Below are 23,205 nucleotides of genomic sequence, written 5' to 3'. Positions count from 1 at the left end.
ACCTGTATACATATATATTCCCTGCAACTGTCCTCATACTGAGAAAAGTTTTGAGTTCCAATTATCATTTTTCCATGTAGGAATGTAAATAGTTCACCTTTAATAAGTTTCTTATGATTTCTTTTTCCTGTTTACCTTCTCATGCTTCTCTTGCTTGTATTTGAAAGTCAAATTTTCTGTTCAGCTCTGTTTTTTTCATCAAGAAGTCTTGAAAATCCTCTATTTTGTTGAATGATCATATTTTCCCCTGAAGCATTATACTGATTTTTGCTGGGTAGGTGATTCTTGGTTTTAGTCCTAGTTCCTTTGATGTCCAGAATATCATATTCCAAGCCCTTGGATCCCTTAATGTAGAAGCTACTAGGTCTTGTATTATCCTGATTGTATTTCCACAATACTCAAATTGTTTCTTCCTGACTGCTTGCAGTAGTTTCTCCTTGACCTGGGAACTCTGGAATTTGGCTATAATATTTCTAGGAGTTTTCTTTTTGGGATCTTTTTCAAGAGAGGATCAGTGAATTCTTTCAATTTCCATTTTGCCCTCTGATTCTAGAATATCAGGCTAATTTTGCTTGATAATTTCTTGAAAGATGGTGTCTAGGTTCTTTTTTTATCATGGCTTTCAGGTAGTTCAATAATTTTTAAATTCTCTCTCCTGGATCAATTTTCCAGGTCAATGGTTTTTCCAATGCAATATTTCACATTGCCTTCTATTTTTTCTTTTGTTTGGATCTGTTGTATAGTATCTTGATTTCCCATAAAGTCATTAGCGTCCATTTGCTCCAATCTAATTTTGAAGGAGTTATTCTCTTCAGTGAATTTTTGAAATTCCTTTTCCATCTGGCAAATTCAAATTTTTAAGACATTCTTGTCCTCATTGGCTTTTTGGGTCTCTTTTGCCATTTGAGTTAGTCTATTTTTAAGGTGTTATTTTCTTCAATATATTTTTGGATCTCCTTTAGCAGGCTGTTGGCTCACTTTTCATGATTTTCTTGTATCAATCTCATTTCTCTTCCCAATTTTTCCTCCACTTCTCTTGATTTTCAAAATTTCTTCTTGAGCTCCTCCATGGCCTGTAACCAGTTTATATTTTTCTTAGAGGCTTTTGATGCAGGAATTCTGACTTTGTTGTCTTCTTCCTCCTCCATGCCTCGATCCTTTTTTCTCCAAAAAAAGGATTCCATTGTCTGTTTTTGTTTCTTGCACTTGCTCGTATTGCCAGCCAATTACTCTACCCTTGAGCTCTTTGTCATGATAGAATTCTGCTTCCAGAATGGAGAGAGCTTTGTCCCAAATCACTGTGGTTTTTGCAGCTGTTGAAGCTATTCAGAGGGTGACCTCTCTACAGCGCCCACAAGCCCTGGCACCTGGCCACACTCCCCATGACCACCACCCAAGACCATGATCAAGATCCAAGCAGGTTAAAGCAAGAGCAATTACCCTCTGAATGGTCACTTGCTCTATGATCTACAGGCCAGGAGCTCCAGCGGCAGCCATGTGGTGCAGCTGCCACACCTCTGCTGCTTCTCACTTCAGGGGCAGCAACCGGACCATGCTTTTTGGTCTCCTTCTGTTCCAACAAAGTACTTTGGCATTCATGCATTGAGAAGTATGGAAGTCACCACTGCTGCTGGTTATTCACTCTCCTGAAGTCTGCTCTGGCCACTGCTGTTTGGGGCCTCCCTGGGGCTGGAACTGCTTGGCTCCTGCCGGACTGCACTGGGCTCCCAGTGCACTGCAATAGAGCTGTCTTGTCGGCCTGCCAGCTATCTTCAGTGGGAAATTTGTTTCTCTCTGTCACTTTGTGGGTTCTGTAGCTTTAAAATTTGTTTAGAGTCATTTTTTTACAGATGTTGGAACTATTTGGAGCCAGAGCCCACACCAAGTTTGTGATTCTACTCAGCCATCTTGGCTATGACCCCAAGACCTTTCAATTCTAACATACAGCTACTTTGTGCTACTCTGCCCCTCTGCCCCAACCCTGAATCTGCTGTAGACTAAATATTTCCAGTTCCTTAAAATAATCTTTATATGGCCTAGACACAAGTTCCTTTACAATTCTGGTTACTTTCCTCTTGAAACTCCCATCTTGTCAAGTGCTTCCTAAAATATGATGCTTAGAACTCATCACAACACTTTAATTGTTTTTTTTTTATCAAAGGCAGAGTACAGTAGAATCCAGTCCTTATTTCTGTAACCTGAACATCCTCTAATTCAATGCAAGTTTGCATTATTTTGGGGGGCACAAGGGTGGTTTGGTTGCTATATCATGCTAACTTATATTGAGCTTGCAGGGCAAAATTGTTTTTCCCTTGCAGTACCCATGAAGCTGATTTTTATGCCCAAGTATAAGAAATTAATTTATTCTTATTAAATTTTATGTTTATTAGATTTAGTACAAGGTTCTAGCCTGCCAGGTCATATTGGATCCTTATTCTCTCATCTATTGTCTTAGTTAGCCCTTCCTAGTTTTGTTTCATCTCCACATGTGAGAAGTATGATATCTATGTTTTGGTCCAGGTAATTGACAAAAAGGTAAGACAGTACAGGGCCATGGAGAGATTCTTGGGGTGCTCCCATGGAGACTTCTCACTCACTTGACATTGAACCATTAATGACTATTCTCTGAGTCCAGCTGTTCAACCGGTTCTGATTCTCTCCACTGGGAATTTATTGTAATAGGAAATTAATTGAAAGGGACTCTGTCACCAGAAATAGTAAAAGAAATATGATTAATATCAATAAATGGATTTTGCAGCAAATATTCATATTTATGATAGATGGTCTAACTTCGGACAGTGCCTTAACAGGGCTTCTATTTTCCACTTACAATTGAGATCTCATTACATGGTGAAGATTAAGTACTTAAAAATCTCGAATCTGTGCTTTAACTTGATAGGCAATGAGTCAGAGTTTTCAACCTTTATAAATTGAATGTATTAATATGCACGTAGAACTAAATCCTACCTAGATGTCTAGCTTGTAGTCACGTATACTTGAAATTTGAGGATAAGAATGTTCAAGGAAGGAGGAATCTGGTAGTGTGAGTCAGTTTTTTAACTGTCAAGTCCTTAAAGCTTTTAAAACTTGTTTCTCTCTTCCCCTCTGTAGCTTCAGACAAATAGCTTGTTCCCCATTCTCACCATAATCTGTTTCCCCATTTATAAAACAGGAATAATTTCATATTCTTAAAAGGAGAGTACTAGAATAGGAATGACTGTAAAATTTCTATAAATGTCTTAGAAAAATTTTACCCAAAAATAACAACACTACTACCATCACACTGAATAAGTGTCTCGAATCTTTTAACAGTTGAAATTCCCAAGCTATTACACTCATCTTTCCAATTATTAGACTTAGGAGCTGTGAATGTCTTTTAGTTTTCCTAACTCTTCTAATCCTGGACTAAGCTTTTAAAAATTGGTGTTCATTTTACAATGTTTTTCACACCTAATGAGGTGAGAAATTCCAGGCAGGCCCCCAAGTACAATTTCAGTGTAGTGGAATTGGAGCTGTGTAAAATTTGACAGTTTCATTCTGTGACTATTTGGGTTAAATTTTATATGTTTTTTTTTGCATCATTTTAACCTTATGTTAGCTTTACTTTGGTAATAACACAGATGGCATCTGAAAGAAACCATTCAAATTCATTCTCAAAATATCTACTGCTGTAAAAGCATGTGTATGTGTGTATACACAATATATACATGTATATATATGTGCACACATGTGTATACGTGCATACATATTCATATCTGTATGCACACACACTGTAGTTCAGTCATCCTGTTCTATATCTTGCCACTGAAACCAGATGGTTTTGGCATAGAAAGCAAGACTGGTGACTTTGCACAGTCCTCCCTCACTTAAATCCAATTTACTTGCATATCATGGCATCACCTCCCTAATGTCATGGTCCTCTTCAAGAATGAAAGACAAATAACAACATACATTTATGTATCATTTAAATGAAAATTCTCAGAGTAAAAGTATATAATTGGTACTTTTGTGAACATGAAATTTTAAAGAGATAGACTTCCAAGGCTCAGTCCAGAGTTTGATTTTTAAAAAGAAAGAACTCTTTGATTACTGTAATTAATGTTAAGCACTCCTTGTGTACCCCGAACCAACTAATTACCCTTAGGAAGTGGAAAAAGCTATGGGCATTTCCAAATATCACGTTAGCCTTGAGTGTTTGTTGTTTAATGATAAATATGAAAGTATGTTGCACAGCTGCTTGTATTCATATGGCTAATTTTACTATAGATGCTGCAGCTTCTGAGGAAAGGCAGCATGTCCTCTTAGAGAGAGGAAGCCATAGGTTCAAAATCCACCTCTGAAACTTATTAGCTGTGTGATCATGGGCAAGTTCCTCAACCTCTCTGAGTCTGAGTTTCCTCATCTTTAAAATTAGGTGCTTGTCCTAGATGCCCTCTAAGGTCCCTCCCTATCCCAGTTCTAAATCCTTGATTCTATGATCCATCTCAGACCTTAGAATACCATTAAATGTACTATGATCCTTTATTTAACACATACAGTTAGTTTGTATTAATTCATACCTGTAAATCTATAACCACAAAAACATATGTCAATTGATTGGTTAAATCTGACTGCATATATAATTATAGATGAAATTATCATTTATTACATTGTGAATAAGGACTAAAAGCAGATTTTTGTATAGTATTGTATAGTAACATATATTAATAACTAGTTCCTGTTGAAAGATAATTATCTCTCATCTCTATTTTCCATTACTGTGGCTAAAATTTTATTTCACTCTATTGTCATCCAATGCCCAGATGAATGCAGTAGCTTTATAAATATTTTCATTAATGTTAGGCACAATCTTACTTTCCTTAGTCTTATGCCCTGTTAACCTGAATGTTTTTCAAACATTCCATTGAACAGGCCATTATTCTGTTTGAAATACTTCCCATGTTTCCTTATTGCTTAACAAATAGTTTCCTATTTCTCAACCTGGCATTGGAAACCTAAGTTTCCAAACTTATTCTATGATTTTCTTATGAATTCATCCATCTATCTATCCTTTAAGAACCAATTCAAATGGTAGCTCTTCTATGAAGCCTTCACTGACCAATCCAGCAGAAAGGGATTGTTTCTTCTTCTGAATTTCTAAAGCACTATGAATATGGCATGGAGTAAGTAATATAGTTGCATTATAGTTATATATGTTCATGTTTTAGACCCCCTACTAATGGTATGTTCTTGAGAGAAGAGACCATGGCGTATCATTTCATTCAACAAGCATTTATTAAGTGCCTACTATATGCCAGGTACTCAGTATTGAAAAAAATGAAACATTCTGACCCCTTCTAGAAACTTACATCCCATTGTGAGGGGGATTGGGGGAGAGAAGAACCAATATCCACAGAGAGAAGTACACAGAGGATATATAGATGAAGAATATTGGAAGAACAGAACTAACTGGAAGAATCAGAAAAGGCTTCTTTTTTTAAAATCAATTGGGGTTAAGTAACTTGCTCAAGATTACATGGCCAGTTATTTCTGGGGGTGGTGCTGAGTATCTGAGCCCAGATTTGATCCAGGTCATCCCGGCACTGAGCCGGTGCTCTTACTCGCTGAGCCACCTGGCCGCCCTGAAAAGGCTTCTTGGAGAAAGTGATCCCCCGGGTTGTCTTGAGGAAAGCTCTTAATTCTTTAAGGTGGAGGAAAAAGGAGACTTCTGAGATGAAGAGACAGTGAATAAGAGGCATTGTATGTGTATACATACATATACATATCTTTGTCAAGGGATAAGCATGTTTTAAAGGCAATTCTTTCACAATATTAGTTTTATTTGGGTGCGTGATTATACATACCCCTTCTTATTCTGCCCCATTATATCTAAATGAACCACTATGTCTTCTAATTTATTGGCTACAAAGTCTCTAATCGATTATGGTTTTTAACACAGGTTCCAGGGACTTACCACTGGAACTAGCAAACCACCAACCTAAGCTTGTAGTTTTTTTAAAAAGCTAATAATTTTGAAAAGTTCCATTTATGTATACAATAGAGTTTTATGCTCTTTCATCACACAGTGGTTTGGGTATTTTTGTATTCAAGTTATTTAACAATCTGTCAACAATTTTAACACCAAGTCAGATTATAACTATATTATTCTCCCTTCATTGGGCAGTCATTCATTAATACCTATCTGAGAAAAAACAGTTTTTAATACACACTGCTTTACATGTCTATTGAAATTTCTTTCTCCTCTTTCTCTTCACTGGGCACCACATGTTCCTTAAATGTAAGCTTAGATTTCAAAGGAATAAGGAGAAGTATACTTACAAAATCCAGATATTCTTCATCTGAATTTCAGCTAAGAAACAACTTATCATGCCACTGAAGCAAGATATGTCACTATGGAATTTGATTTATTACATGCTTCAGTTCTTAATGGAACAGAATAAGGCAATCTACCATGATTGTTGCTTCGAGCATAAGGTTAGAGAAGAAGTAATGCAAACAACTTAAAAATGGAGGATGATGGAAAGTATCAGCTTCGTTCTTGGCTCCTTGCTGACATCCACCTTGGATCCTCAGGTCACTCTGAGCCAGATCATCTCAATCATCTGGCTCCTTATGTGACATCTGAACAAGTTGAAAAATTATTTTTTTTAAATTGGAAAAATAAGTGGTTATACTGCATCTCCTGTGGAAAATTTGGAAGTGTAGCTTTGTAAATATGAGAAATTCATGAGGTTCAAATGATTTATACCCTACTTCAAGAACATAGGGATTGGGGTAACACAGACCCTTCTTATAACTCATACTACTCATTGCAAGGTCAGTGGCCAATAAAGACATCATCTGCTGTGATTAATCGTGAATGCGTTCCACCCCCAACTCCCCTTTTATCCCAGAGACCTGGATAAATGCTGAAGTGGGACCTTTATTGTTCCAGCTTTCTCCTCCTCAGTCACCTAGCAACACAAAGCAAAGAAGAAATGAAGAGGCAATATTATTAAGCTGCATCTGCTCTCCTATATACGATGCCCCTGATGTGGAATCAGTTCATTGAAAAAAATCCCTGAGAAAGCTTTTAAAATAAATGTCCGAAAATCCACACCCCCACAAAAACATGAATACAACTGATTTTTTTGATATTTTACAGAATCCCAGTGTATAGTGGAGTGTTATTTGGCCTTTGATTAGTGAACACCTGACTCTAAGAGGAAAGGCAAATTTGCAGAATATTGGATTTAGAATCAGAGGAGCTGGCTTTGAATCCTGCTCTCATTTGTTACTTGTGTGACTTTGGCCACATCACTTTACTTCCCTCGGCCTCCCTAAACTTTACTCCAGTTCTGTAAAATAAGGGGTTCAGACTAGATGATCTCAAGAGATCCCTTTATCATTTGATCTAAGGGCTATGATCTATGACGCTATGCTTCCTACTCTTAAACATCGTTGACCACAGATATTCAATGACTTGGGATTTCAACTACATGAAAGCATTGCTACTTTCCTCATCTCCACCAATGCACATCTCAGCCTCTATAACTGTTGTCATATCTTTCACAAGTTTTCCATAGAAGACTGATTTACCCAATGCATTGGAGGTCTTCCTCTTGTTATATTTTCAAATTTTAGTTAACATAATAAAGACACAAATTCCTGCCATTGGGAGCAGAATTGCTCCTACTCCTCTCCCAGTCTCTCTCTCCCTCCCTCCCTCCCCCCCATCTGTCCCACTCCCACCCCGTTTCCGTCCCTCTCCCCCCCCTCCCTCCTTCCCCCCTCTCCCTCCCTCATTCTCCCTCTCCCTCCCTCTCTCTCCCTCTGTCTCTCTGTCTCTCTCTCTCTCCCCACCCACACACCCACACCCACACTCACACACACACCCACACACCCACACCCACACACACACACACACACACACACACACACACACACACACACACACACACACACACACCTGAAAATGCTTTGGAAAACTTATCTGGAGTGGTTTGCAGGATCTGACCCAGGCACTAAGAAGGAGGATGAGAAACAAAAAGACAAATGGAAGGAGAAGGCAAATGCCTTTTCAATTCATCAAAAGGTAAAGGTGTAATGTTTAAGGACCAGCTATAAAATAATAAGTCAAGTCCTTATTTGTAACATTTGTGGCTTTCTGAGGTATAAATGCTTAACTGAAAATTTAACAATCAATTCAGTTTGTGCTGGCTCCCGTACCCCTGTGAGATCATGCAAAGTACTGCCTAGTCCCTAAGAGAGGAGAAAGTCAGTGGGACAGATTCACCCTAGTGCCCTAAAGGAGTGGAAAAAAGTTTTATCTGGAGGAAACCATTTGTCTGGAGGGCAGGCTATGGGATCAAATTTTTAAATAACCCTGTTGTTCTGGTCTTAGAAGCAAGAAAGTGCTGCAACACTTAAACAGCTTCACTTAGATGAGAGCCAATAAATGAGAAGTTTAGAAACCCTCCCTCCCCCCAAAAAATAGGATGGGAAAATTGTGAGTGAAGGAAGTAGCAACTACCAGACATGCCAGAGAAGTTCTAAACTAAACAGGCAACTATAAACACTGGACTGGAATGGGAGAATAAAATACAATCTCCTGTGAGGAAAGAAAGGTTGTTAAAGGCAGGAATTACTTTACTTGTTTTGTATCCTCAGTCCCAAGCATACCATTCTGCATATAATAAGTGCTTAATAAATGTTGGTTTTTTTACTGATGATGTACTCTTTAGCAGTGGTGAATGGAAGTGTCTGGAACAAGAGGGAACTTCCAGAACCCAGCTGCACTAACCAGGACTGGTGGAAGATAATGATCCCCTATTCCATTTACTAAGTGGGGTTGGGTGATTTGCCTTCATTTCTCCCTTATATATACATGGAAGTTTTCTGTGTTCAGTACTATCCCCTCCCCACAAAAAAATCTTATGCTTAAAAATAAAACAAAATAAAACCACAACAAAAGTGTGCCCTGGTCCTTCAGGTCAGGAGGAAGTTTCTGATATGATATAATCTTGGAGAAAGCTGAGATTACCAAGCATCTCTTAAATATTAAATCCAGGGACCTGTTCTTAATCATTTTACTTGGTAACTTTGCAGATGTTGACTCTCCTGAAGACCCCCACTTTCCAAAAAATCCTTTGGCATCAATGATACTTCTCTTTCTTGGTTTTCCTTCTGCCTGGGACTATACCTTTCAGTTTCCTTTACTGGACTATCAACCTGCTCCTGCCCACTCCCATGCTATCCTCCCCAAGGCTCTGTTCTCTGGTCCCTTCTTCCTTTCTCTTTCCATATTCTTTCCTTTGGTGATCTCATTCGTTCTCAGAAGTTTAATTATCTCTTCAGATGATGCCAAATTATATTCAGCACTACTCTCTCTACTGAACTCCATTCCTTAATTATCTTCTTCCTGCTTAATATCTTCACTTGGATTTTTTCCCCCAAAAGCTACCTCTCCCCCAAACTTCTCTCTTTCTGTTGTTGACAGCAGCTACCTACTTTATTCTTCATTCATTCTTCTCCTTCTTGCCCAGTGTCAAGTCTTGCTGAGTCTACTTCCATACCATCTCTTTTATCTGTCCCCTTCTCACCACTCCCATGGCCACCAACCTAATTCAAACCGTCAATATCACTTACCTGGCCTATGGAAATAGTCTCTCTAGCTCGAGTGTTTTGTGTCTCTATTTAATTCTCCATACAGACTCCAAATTTATGTTTTTAAAACACAGATCTAACCATATTACTCCAACCCCTCCAACCTTAAAAATATGAAATATATCCTTATTATCTCTGTTACACAATGATTGACTTTCAAGGCCACAGTCCAACTCCAACTATCTTCCTGTTCTTAATTCATATAATTAGCTTTCCTTCACTGTCTGTTCTAGTCAAACTGTCCTCATACATGACATTTCATACAAATGATCACCTATGGCATCAAATTTTCACCTTGTAAAACCCCCAGGTTGCTTCACCGAAGAGCTCAAATATCATATTTTACACAAGACCTTATCTTAAGCATCCATTCCTCCCTGAAATTATACTGTATTTACTCTCTGAATGTATATGTGTCCATATTTGTATTTATTTCGTATATGTTGTGTCTCCCAGTAGAATATAGTAAGTCTGGAGCCTAGCAAATGCTTTCCAAATAGATGTTTAATTAGGATTTGTTGAGTTGAACTGAAATAAGCATTTTCTAAAAGTTTAAATCTTTATTCAGAGGTTTCGTTGAGAAACATAATTTCTAGGAATAAGATGATAAGTCCTACTATATGTTCCAAATCTGGATCACTGTATTCACTTCTGAGTACCACATTTTAGGAAGGATTATGATCAAACAAAGAGTATCCATGAAAGGGCAACTTATATGATGGAAGGCCTTGAAACTTGAGGATTTGTTGAAGAAACAGGATTTTAGCTTAAAAAGGGAGAATTAGGGGAACATGGCAGCTTTAAGTATTTGAATAGCCATCATGTGAAAGAGGGATTAGATATAACTTGTTATAAGAAAATATTCTCAAAATTTAGAGCTATCTCAAAATTGAATGAATTGCCTTGTCAGCTATTCCCATCACTAGAGATCTTTAAGTAAAAGCTAGATAGTCACTTATTCAGGTAGAGAGAACTTTTTTTACAGGTATAGGCTGAATTATATGTCAACTAAGGTCACTTTTAATTCTGAAATTTAGTGATTCTATGACATTGTAAAAGAACTATTGGTAAGTGACATATGCTTAATATTGAAAGGCTCTCTGGAAGAGCTGGGTTTTGAGGAAAGCCATGAGCATGGCACAGAGATGCAAAGTGAACTGAACTACAGGCTTTTCAAGTCTAAATTTAGGCCAAGTTGCTATCAGAAGATAAGGTTTCTGCCCCAGTGGCTTCCTGAACCACATTGGTAATTAGTAATAAAGGAAATACCATTATCTAGGGTTTATCAGTTTTATTTTCCCTAAATCTTATGTCATGTAGTAGAAATCCTTGACAGTAACCCTCCCTAAAATGGCAAACAAAATATTTGACCTTTTCATTTCTCTTCTGTGAAATGAAATTGTTGTTCAAACTTATTGGGGGTTTGTGACATCTAATGAAAAACAAAAATAATTCTCTTACTAATAAAAGCTCTTCAATATAGGAAGGAGAGATGACTTACAGATAGGTAGATTACTTCTGTTTACATGTATCCTTTGGTTCTAGTTGTAATAGGAAAACTTGGTCCCGTTATATAAATTGAGATCACCAGAACTTTTCTGTTGATTCAGTGGATAATTCTGGACAGGGGGCTCAGAGGTTAGAGTTTATTTACTATTTGTTTATTTATTTATTTTACTCTATTTAATACCTACCTTGTAGAGAGTTGAAAATGCTTTGTAAATAGTAATAAATTACATAAAACTGTATTGCTATTATTGTTGTTTTTATAAACAAAGGCATTAGTTGATTGGCCTTTTGAATTATGTAAAAGTAGAAACTTTGACTCGGTATTTTGTCTGAATTGGCTTGGAAGAGATAATTTAATTAAATGACAGATTTGCCTCTCCCTGAAAGGTAAAATAATGCATTTATATATTCAGAGGTTATCTGGGAAACTCTATTTTAAAAATCCTCAAATCCAAAAGCAATCATAATAAGAAAATAACATTTCTCTTTTTCCTTTTTCCTTTTCATCAGATATTTTATTGAGGTCCCAAATTGCTTCCTTTTTTTCTAGCTGAAGCCTATTTCAAAATTCTCACTAATTTCTTTGTTATATCTAAAACCATTGGTTATAGATCTAGTGTCAAATAAGTCTTTATCCCTTCCTGTAGGCAGCTATCTTCTTGACTGATGTAAGTGAAAAATGAACTGCATCTCTTTTTCCAGTTGAAAATGGACAATTTAGCCACCACATGTCTGCCAATGTACCTCTGTATGAAATGTAATTATATGGGAAATAATAACCTTGCTGCCAAATACTTTTCAGTGCCTTGCTTTGTATGAGAAACAATACATTTTTGAGTTCCACAAGGCAATAAGATAATGACATTCAAGTCAATCTCTTGCTATTCTCAATCTCTACTATTTTAGCCTCTTCATCATCTCTAGCTTTCAGTATATGAGGGTGACAATCTCTTATTGCAATTTAGCTAAAGTAACCTTTGCTTTAGACTTTTCCCTTAAATTCTGCATCTTTTGGGAGTAAAATTCATGCACAAAAATGTTCTAATCTTTCTCAAATTAATGACCATAGATTCATAGAATAGTAACCATGGAAAGTCTTTTGAAGGACATATAGCCCAAACTTCTTGATTTATGATGGGGTAACTAAAGCTAGGTTTTGGGGTGGTTAGATGGCATAGTTAATAGAGTGCTAGCCCTAGAGACATGAAAACTCATCTTCCTGAGCTCAAATCTGGCCTCAGACACTCATTAGCTGTGTGATCCTAGGTAAATCACTTAACCCTGTTTGCCTCAGTTTGCCACATCTGTAAAATGTGCCGAGAAGGAAATGGCAAACCACTCTAGTTTCTTTACCAAGAAAACCCCAAATGGGGTCATGAAGAGTCAGACCTCATTGAAATGATTGAACAAAAGCAACTAAAGCCAAGCCAGACCAAGGCAATTTGTCATACGTAGTAAAGAGGGCAGAGCCAGGAGCTGAATCCAACTCTTCTGATGCTCTTTGGTGACATTATTGCTCTGCTCTTTCTCCAGTAAGCAATTATCTTTCCTTCCACCAAAATCACATAGTGTTCTATATTTCTCTTATGCTTTATATTTGTAGCATAACTATAGCATACTTAAATTTTTTTATTGCATATCTGTGTTATATGTGATCACTCTGCTAGCTAGTGTAAGCTCTATGGAAGCAGGGTCTATGCCAATCTTTGCAAAGCCCCTAACATTATGTTGAACACCTACTCAATGTGCACTACTCAAATCTGTGAATTAAAAATCTGAATGTTTCCTACAATGGATATAGTACATAGCTATGTCCATGTACCCAGTGCAACTCTTTTTCCATATCTTTTCAGAAGTTTGCTATAGAAAATCCACCCAAAATGCTAGAGACTTTTCATATTTCTCTTAAGAGAATGAAGATAAGAGTAGAACACACATGTCCTCAATGGTTATCCTTCACTCACTCTATCACCACCCCATCTTCTACTTTGATCATACACCTACTAATGAGATCCTTTATTTTGGTTCTCTTTTCTTCACAGTTCCTTATTCATTATGTATTTTAGAGTGATCACACCCACCAAACACCCCTCTATTTTCTTCTAAGTGATGCTTAATCCTAATTCTCCAGATATTACAGTGTTTCATGATTTACAACCATGCATTAAACAGGAAGATATGTGATTACCAAAAGTATTCCCCACAATAATAAAGGAGATCCAATATAGACTCCATGTTGAAGAGGGATTCTCCATAACATAGATGAGAATTTCCTCCAGATGTTCCATCTTGCAAATGATATCATGTAGGTTTCTTTAATCTCCAGAATATTGTAGAGCATCCTGTATTAATTGCCACTCAAAATAGTTCAATGTAACCATCTACACAGGAAAACCCAAGTGGATGAAGAATGACTATTGTCCAAACTATGATATCCAGTTAGATGGATGGATAGACTATAGAACTCATCCAATTAATACATATTTACTTTGGCATTGCAATTGGACAATGAGTTAGGTCTAGAATTAAATAGGAGCTGAAAAGCCTGGATTACTTATAGCAGAGATTTTAAAATGTTTTTGTGTAGAAGGTGTTTAAGAAATAACCATTGAAAAAATGAAGTGATGTATCTACTATGTCACTTTAGAATGTAGTTCTCTTTCTTCTTTTTTAATAAGGTATATAGTGGGAGCGGCTAGGTGGTGTAGTGAGTAGATCACTGGCCCAGAAGTCAGGAGGACCTGAGTTCAAATCCGGCCTCAGACACTTAACACTACACACAAAAACTAGCCATGTGACCTTGGGAAAGTCTTTTAACCCCAATTGCCCTCCAAAAAGAAAAAAAAACCAAGGTATGTAATGGAACCTTCAATTTTTAAACTACTTTTTTTTTATTGGTAACATGGTATATCTAAGGAGAAAATGAGGTTGATGAATGAGATGATTAAGACAATCCAAAGTTCCTATTTCCTTACTATCTCACTTCAATGGTTTTCCAAATAAATCTATGATAAGTAATGCTAAATGAATCTATAATATATTTTAGAATTATTTTCAGTTTCATTGATTTTTGCATATAAAAGGCAAAAGTATAATACTTGTGTGTTTGATATATATATGTTTATGTATTTGTATATATATATATATATATATATATATAAATCAACAGTTGTTTATTGATTTGTTACTATTTAAAAACATATCACCACTGCAGACTGCATTATGAAGCTTGCCCATTTGCTGATGGACATAGCTATCTTAAATGTCTAGATTAGCTCTGCCAAATTCTGAGAGTTATTAAAAATTCACTATAGTGTCATAGTTCCTTGAAAAAAAGGTGCATAATAATATAATGTCATTGTCTTGGGTTTGCTTTAAGTGGAATGAAAAAACTTCAATCTAAACATAAAGAACTTACCTGCAATGACTTAAAAAAGCAAAGAAAGGCAAAGTCCTATTTTCTGTTGGACAATTTGTTGATTAGATAGCATTCAGCCAGCATGTTGAAAACTGTTATCATATAAAAAGTGAAGGGTTGGGAAGAGAGGGAGAGAGAGAAAAAGAGGGAGAGATAGAGGATATGAATTCTAACAGGTGTATACAGGATTCTAGGTTTTGTATCTGGGAGTTTTAGCAAGAGTTCAAATGGATTCAAATGGGCAGGGATTGGAATAGGTCAATTATGGATTCAAAGTGGGACAAAGAGTAGAGATCAACAGTAGAATTTCCAGAGTTAAATGGAAAGTGTCAATGCTGGAACTCCTAGAGTTAGAGACAACTGATAAGAGTCATATGTTAACAAGCTGCACTATGAGTACTTTGCTGTAAATCAAGGTTTTCTGAAGGACCACCAGAAAAGGCTCTACCCAACCAGTGATAGAATAGGTTAGCCTTTACAATTTTCTTCTGATTTAGTGGGTTAAGAACAGGTTTTCTGGTAGATTCAGGGCAGAGTACCCAGTTCTGGTTCTTTCTAGGATGCTGATTCTGAGAGAACAGGTCAGGTCCTGGGTTTTAGGTATATCTGATTCTGAGGGACTTTATACAATGACATTGTAGTTAAAGAGGCAGAAATCCATGCTTCTAGTTCTGCCCTAAGAAGGAGGCTAGAAATAGGAATAGTGCCCTGAATATTAATAGGCAGCTGAATTAGAATCACAGCATAGTGATTTATAAATAGCCAGTGTTTAATAAATTTTTATGAATTAATTGATCATAGGATTTAGAATTGGAGATACTCAGAAATCATTTTGTTCAGGGGTTGTTATTTTTTTGTGAGTATCATGCATGTGTTTGGAAGCCTAGTAAATCAGAATAAAAAAGGAAAAGAAAAAATTCTTTCTCATAATAATGTTTTTAAATAATTGAAGGAAATGCTTTATTGTTGTCATTGTCATTATTATTGTTGTTTCATGATACTAACTTTTCAATCCAATAGAAATCAAATATGACCCCAAACCAATAACATATAGTGGTTTGGAAAAGATTTCATTTAGATGCTAGTGAAAATCAAGATATGCAATTTTTTTTTTCCTATTCATGTTCATGGTTACCTGCAATCAATCAACAAGTCTTGAACTCCAAGAATCCCGGATTTGGTTTAATCTCTTTATTTTATCTTTGAGGAAACTGGACTTCAGAGAATTAGTACCTCCTTATAAAGAGTATATTGTTTTTATTTCTTTTCTCAACTCAGAGACAATATATTCAATTATCTTGACAGAGGGGCAATATGGCATAGTTGAAAAAACAACAATAAATCACTAGATTGAGATTTAGGAGACCCAGGTTTGAATCCCTGTTCTGCATTTACTAGCTATTTGATTTTGTCTTTCACTTACTCTCTAAGCCTCGATTTTTTCATTTATAAAATGGGCACTTTTTTGCTTAGACTAGATTCATCATAGGGTTACTATTGTGAATAAAATGTTTTATAAATTTGATTTCAAGTAATACTGTTTGGGAATCAGAAATTAGTAATTCTACATATTTTTCAATTCCTTCAACCTCAATTTGAGCCTCCTTTGGTTCTCAGATAGAAAACACATGATTCCTCCCATGTTCCTCCTCCCCCCACAACCATGAAATACTAGTGATTTTGTTTGATCTCTGTTGGATTCCAAGTTAGTTTCACTGAAATTACAATCACAACAATAGTGATACTGACAACAATTCAGCCTTTAAGAGTTCACTCACATTTCAATAGCTATTGGACTGGTCAGTTCCTAGTTTGTTGGTACTCCTTTTATATTTCTCTTTTATATATTTTATGGAAGGAAGTGGCGTTTCCCTCTCTTTTTAAATGTGACTGATATCTGATTTTGCCTCTTTGAATGGCAATAGTACTTATTATTGATTAAAAACATAATAAAAGAAAAAAGGATATGTGATTTTCCCTTAAGTAATATAGTCAGATTTGTTGAAATGTCGGCTGGTGTTTCTGTCCTCTTCATTTTCCATTTCTAATACAGAATCAATTAACAGTAAGCAGTTTGAAATAATTCTTGACACAATTGTGCGATCCCCTCTATAATATAGTTAATGTAATTCACCCAAGTAAATGGATATCCATTTTAATAAGTTTCCTAAATGGTGGGTCCTGCATGTGGCCTTTCATCTTGCACTTTTACAATTAGACATTAAAGTATATAAGAAGTAAGTGGTGATTTCTGTGGAGTCATACAAATACCTGGCCAAGACTGCTACTTTTGTTACATTCCTAATTTGTACTGAGAAACATACAAGGAAAAGATTTCCATCATATCACTGTAGATAATTTAACAATCAGTAGAGATAAATTAGCTTCTTTATTTCTTCATTTTCCTTGCTTTCTGTGGTTCTGGGAATGATCTATGATTTTATCAGCATGAATATTCCCTTTACAAACCCAGATCACAACCAATTTATACCTTCTCATTCTGTGAAATTTTTGTCCTTGGTTTACTATAAATCCTCCACAAAGAATCTATCCAGTGTACTTGGGGTCTTGTTATTTTTCTATCTTGAGGGCACTAGTAGCCCCAATAATTCAACCATCTATTATCTCATTCTTATATTACATTCCAGTTAGATGAAAGATCCCAATGATGTTTTTCACCCAATACTTCTTTACTTGGTACTTATGTTGTCATTGGTGATAAAACTCATGTCCACTCTATATCTGTACATTTCTCTTTAAGCTGCTTGCAGTTTTTATTGTTCTGAGGTAATCATATCCCATGATCTAAAGTCATTTTGATTCACTAGGGAATATTTGGTGTTAAAGGAATGGGGTGTTGTAGTAGCAAGCAGTTCAGAATCATTACACACACACAATACAATTTCTCAAATACTAGCTGACTATTTCCCTTTCTCCTACTTAGGACTGACCCAATGCATTTACGTTACTTGTCCAAGCTAAACATATTAATTGGATTATATTAATCTGAAGGGCTCCAGATACAAATATTGCAATTTCATTATTTGGGAATTATGTATAAATTTATAGTCAGAGGACCTGCATTCAAATTCTTCCTTAGCTGAGGCAGAGTCAAGATGGTGGAGTAAAGGTATTGACTCATCTGAGCTCTTTCAAACTCCTCTCCAAACAACTTCAAAATAATGCCTCAAAATGAATTCTGGAGTAGCATAAACAACAAAAGGTCAAAGTGAAACAATTTTTCAGCCCAAGACACAAGGTTGGCAGGAAAGTTTTGCCTCATTTGGGTGAGAGTAGAGTATAGTGAAGTTCAGGCCATGTTACAGGAAGCCAGAAGCAGGTATTGAAGGTGGCTGTATCATAGATGGCATCTTCTAGAGCTTTCACCCCATAGGTACAAAAGGGAACCAGAAAATTGGTCAGAAGAAGGTTCTAGGAGGCCCTTTGCAGGCAATAGGTGTAAAACTCTGTGGCATTGCCCGTATACAGTTCTAGGTAGCAGTCCCAGGGAAAAAGGGAGAATTAGCACATTAGCTCTTGTGGCTATAGGGGATTGGGAACCCTGGTCACATTTCCAGGACAGAAAAGAGTGCTTGTGTTTGCTTGCAGAACATAGTACAGGCCAGGAGAACAGTGACCACATCTTTCCTTACTGCCTTAGAAGAACTGAAAACTGACATATCCCTAGAGCTAGTTCTGAATAGAGCAGCATGAAAAACATGAAATTTGGGACAGTGCCCCTTCCAACACAGAAGCAGAACCCAACTTTAGCACAAAGTTAAAAGTGAAGAAATAGACTGAAAAATTAGAAAACAACACAATAAAAGAATCTGACCACAGATAGTTACTCTGATGACAAGGAAGATCAAGACACAAACACAGAAGTAAACAGCTAAGCCAAAACAGCTACATGAAAAGCTTAAAAGAAAAATGTGAATTGGTCACAGTCCTAAAAAAGAATGATGAAAGAAAATTATGAAAGGAGAATCAATAACTTGGTAAAAGGAAATTCTAGAAGGCAAAGGAGCTAGGATTACCTAGCAAAATTGAATATATATTTTCAGGGAGGAAAATGTATATTTAATGAAATAAAGTATTTTCAAGCATTTATGAATTCAAGCATTTCATGATGAAGAAACCAGAGGTGAATAGGAAATTTGATTTTCAAATACAAGAATTTAGAGGAGCATAAAAAGAGAAATAGGAAAGAGAAATCATAAGGGATTCAATAAGATTAAACTGTTTCCATTCCTATATGAAAAGACCTAAAACTCCTAAAAAATTTATCATTATTAGCTCTTGGTGTTTGTCCTTCATTCTTGAAGAGGACCATGACATTTGAAAGGTGATATTATGACTTGCAAGAAAATTAGATATAAGTGAGGTAGGGCTATGTAAAGTCATAGTCTCTCAGCCATACTCTCTCTTCCTGAGCCAACTGGGTCCAGTGGCAAGATATAGGTCAGGATGACTAGAGATGACCCTGGATGCAGTGGGAGACCTTGGCCTTTTCAGTACCTTTAGAAGACATATACATGAGTGTGAATTGAATATGATGGGATGATACCTAAAAATATAAAATTAAGGGGTGAGAAAGAGGGATGCACTGGGAGAATCAGGAAAGGAAAGGTAGAAGGGGGTAATTATCTCACATCAAAGAAGCACAAAAGCAAGAACTTATACAGTTGGGATAATGTGGGGTGTCGGGCAATGCTTGAACCTTACTCGCACAGGAATTGGCTCAAATAGGGAATAACATATGTAGGGAGTTGGGCAATCTATCTTGCCCTACAGAGAAGTTGAGGGGAGGGGGATAAGAGAGAAGAATGCTAATAGAAGGGAGGGCAGATTGGGAAAGACCATGAAGTAATATTAATACTAAACACATAAGCACCAAATGGTATAGCATCCAGATTCTTAAAAGAAAAGTTAAATGAGATAGAACAGGAAATAGAGAGCAAAACTGTACCAGTGGAGGACCTCAAATTTCCTCTCTCAAAACAAGATAAACCTAACCAAAATATAAATAAGAAAGAAGTTAAGGAGATGAATAGAATTTTAGAAAAGATAGGTATGTATTTCATCAATGTAATACCCACAGCAGCTGCTATAAGTATGCAGACATTTTTCCAGGTTTGAATCACCTGATATAATAGACTCTCTTACTTGAAGACAAAACCAAGACATTTATTCAAACATCAGTAAGCCAAATCCATCATAGTAACAAAGAAGATTATGCACATTGCCAACTCAAGTAACACCAACACCACAAACATTCTTTTTAAGACAAAATCCATACACTTCACCAATGCAGGAAGGACTAACATTCCAAGCTTTCCCTCCATTAGGCCTCCCTGTAAAACAAGCTCCACCAGGCAAAAATCCTCCCTCTTTCACTCACTCTAGGCTGCTCTGCCTGCTCTCTGTCCCTCTGCCAGCTCTGTCTCATTCACATTTCCTGCTTCACCCCTCCTGTTCCACCTATTTGGCAAGCTTCTCCCACCATAGTCTTCATGTTATCACATAGGCTTATTAAGGGACAGGGAAGATCTTTGAATTCCTTTAACATTACAGTATGTTAGACCTCTGGAGAAAACTGAATGGAAATAGAAAAGAATATACACTTTTTCTCAGTGTTGCATGACACCTGCACAAAATTGTCCATGTATTAGGCTAAAATCTCACAAATAAGCATAGAAAAGCAGAAATATTAAGAACATCCCTTTCAGATCATAATGCAATAAAAATTACCATGGAAACATAGATTAAAATTAATTGAAAAAAAAATCCAAAACAATGAATGGATCAAAAAACAAATCATAGAAACTATCAGTAATTTCATTAAAGAGAATGACAACAATGTGACAACACACCAAAATTTGTAGAAGGAAGTCAAAATAGTACTTAGTAGAAAATTTGTATTCTAAACACTCATATCAATAAAATAGAGAAAGAGCAAATCAATAAATTGAGCATGCAAGTAAAAAAGAAAAAAAATAGAAAAAGAACAAATTAAATATCCCCAATTAAACACCAAAATGGAAATCCTGAAATCAAAGATGAGATCAATAAAATTGAAAGTAAGAAAATCATTGCAGTACTTTATAAATAAGATTGGGAGTTGGTTTTATGAAAAATAAAACAAAATAGATAAACCATTGGTTATTAGATTAAAATAAAAGAAAACCCCATTACTAACATCAAAAATGAAAAAACTGAATTACCCCCAATAAAGAAGAAAGTAAAGTAACTATTAAGAACTATTTTGCCCAGTTTTATGCCATTAAATCGAACAGTCTAAGTGAAATGGATGATTATTTACAAAAACATAAATCACCCAGATTAAGTGAAGAGGAAATAGAGTACTCAAATTCTACCCTTTCCTCATCATTAGGCAATTCATTAAGCTTTCCTAGGTCTCAGTTTCCTCATCTATAAAAAGGAATAGAGCAGATCATCCCCTTCCACTTCTCCATCTTTGATCCTTTCTATTTATCCACTTTCCCCCCAAGTGCAAGTTGTTACATCAATCTCTTTCTCATCATCATGAGTTTTACCAAGGAGCCATAGATGTATTTCAGACCCCTTATAAAGCCTCAGTATGGGGCATTATCATATTGTGGAAAATAATAGTGGATTTGTAGTCAGATAATCTTAGTCTAAGTATTGTCCATGAGATTTAGTACCTACAAGATTCTAGAGAAGTCATTTCTTTTTTCTGAACCTCTCTTTCCTCATGTATAAAAGGAGAAATTTTATTTCTTAGGTTCCTCCCAGCTCTACATCCCATGATCAACATGAAATCATTCTTTCATTTTGACATTTTGAAGGGTATCTTCCATGATACTGACAAACACCTTTGGTGAACATGCAGCATCCTATTTAGAATATTGAACAAAGATCCTCCATCTTTATTTCTGGGTGTGGTGCTGAGTGTCTGAGCCCAGATTCGATCCCCAGGTCATCCCGACACTGGAGCCAGCGCTCCTACTCGCTGAGCCGCCTGGCCGCCCCTAAGCAATCGGGGTTAAGTAACTTGCTCAAGGTCACACGGCCAGTTATTATGTGTGGGTGTGGTGCTGAGTGTCTGAGCCCGGATTTGATCCCCAGGTCATCCCGACACTGGGGCCGGTGCTCTTACTCACTGAGCCGCCTGCCGCCCCCTATCTCATGTATTTTTGATGTGCTCATGAGAGATATCTAAGAGGAGCCCTTAAAGTGACATGGTCTTTCTTAAAATCCACCGACTAGACAAAAACTACAACAGGACAGTGTTGTCTTTATGGTTTTAAAAATATACAAACAATTCAAGAAAGAAACATTTGGATGCGAGCTTTGTCTTCACTCCGCAAAATAAATTTCAATATAGACATCAGAAGCTGTGTTTTGTACTGAAGCTACAAAAATGAAAACCAAACAATTCCTGACCTCGGGGAGTTTATATTTTGTTAGAGAAGATGCAAAAACGCATGTAAAATAAATGCAAATAATTATGGGAAACCATGAAAGGACTCTTTTAAGAGGTAATATCTGAGCTGAGCCTTGAGAAGCCAGGACTTCTCAGAGGCAGAGAACCTTTTTCAGTTTGGTGAATGAGATGGCATTCAGATCTATTTATCCAGTTGAGTTTCTCCCCTTTGCCCCCATCCTCCATGACCAACTTCTTAGTGGACATTTCAAACTATGCATTTTGTGAAAATCTCATAGTCAAAATGCCCATCAAAAGACTCATGATCTTTTCCCCCTAAACTAACCCTTCTTCTGAGTTTTCCTATTTTTTATTCAATATACTGCTATCTTTCTAATCACCCACATTCACAACCCAGTTGTCATTCCCAAATCCTCATTTTTCCTACCTCATAAATCTAATCAGTTACCAAATATTTTGGTTCAGTCTCTCCAGCATCTTTGCCATACTTTTTTTTCCCCATTCACATAGCTGTCACCTGCTTCAGGCCCTTCTTGTCTCTCACCTGGATTCCTATAATAACTGTCTAAATAGCCATCTTCTTCCCTGCCACCAAAGCAATTTGCCTAAAATGAGTATAAGATCATACCATCCCTTGCTCAATGAGTTTTCTTGTCTCCCTATCCTATCCTGGATCAAACATGAACTCCTCTGCTTGGTATTTAAATCTCACAACCCAGATGCATCCTTCTTTTCTAACTTTATTACATATTACTCTTTTTTTTCACTCAATCTATAACTCTTCTGGCCTTCTTGCCGTTCCTCATACAACACTCCATCTTCCACCACTCTGCCTTTGTACTGTCTTCCATATCTGGAAAGCTTTACCTCTACTTCATTCTGGGGGTTTCTTTCAAACTCATTTAAAGTGTCACCTGCTGACTGGGGCCTTTCCTGGCATGGTTGATGTGCAGTGGGTGGGGAAGTGCAAGTATTTTCCCTTCAAAAGTCACCTTGTATCTGCTCGGCATGTGCATTGTATGTACATGTGTGTGTGCACATGTTTGTATATGTGCCTGTTTTCTCACCCCATAGAATCCAAGCTCTTTTATCATTGTATCTCTAACATCTAGCGATGCATCTGGTACTTCATAATTGCTTGTTAATTGAATATAGAACCTGGGATTTCGGTTGTTCTCAACTCCTAATAATATTCATGGAAGTT

The sequence above is a fragment of the Petaurus breviceps genome, unplaced genomic scaffold (genome assembly GCF_028583685.1).
Source record: "Petaurus breviceps papuanus isolate PSGF00001 unplaced genomic scaffold, PetGlider_PUasm1.0 90730, whole genome shotgun sequence".
NCBI classification, from domain to species: domain Eukaryota; kingdom Metazoa; phylum Chordata; class Mammalia; order Diprotodontia; family Petauridae; genus Petaurus; species Petaurus breviceps.
Note: the sequence above shows the minus strand (reverse complement) of the source record.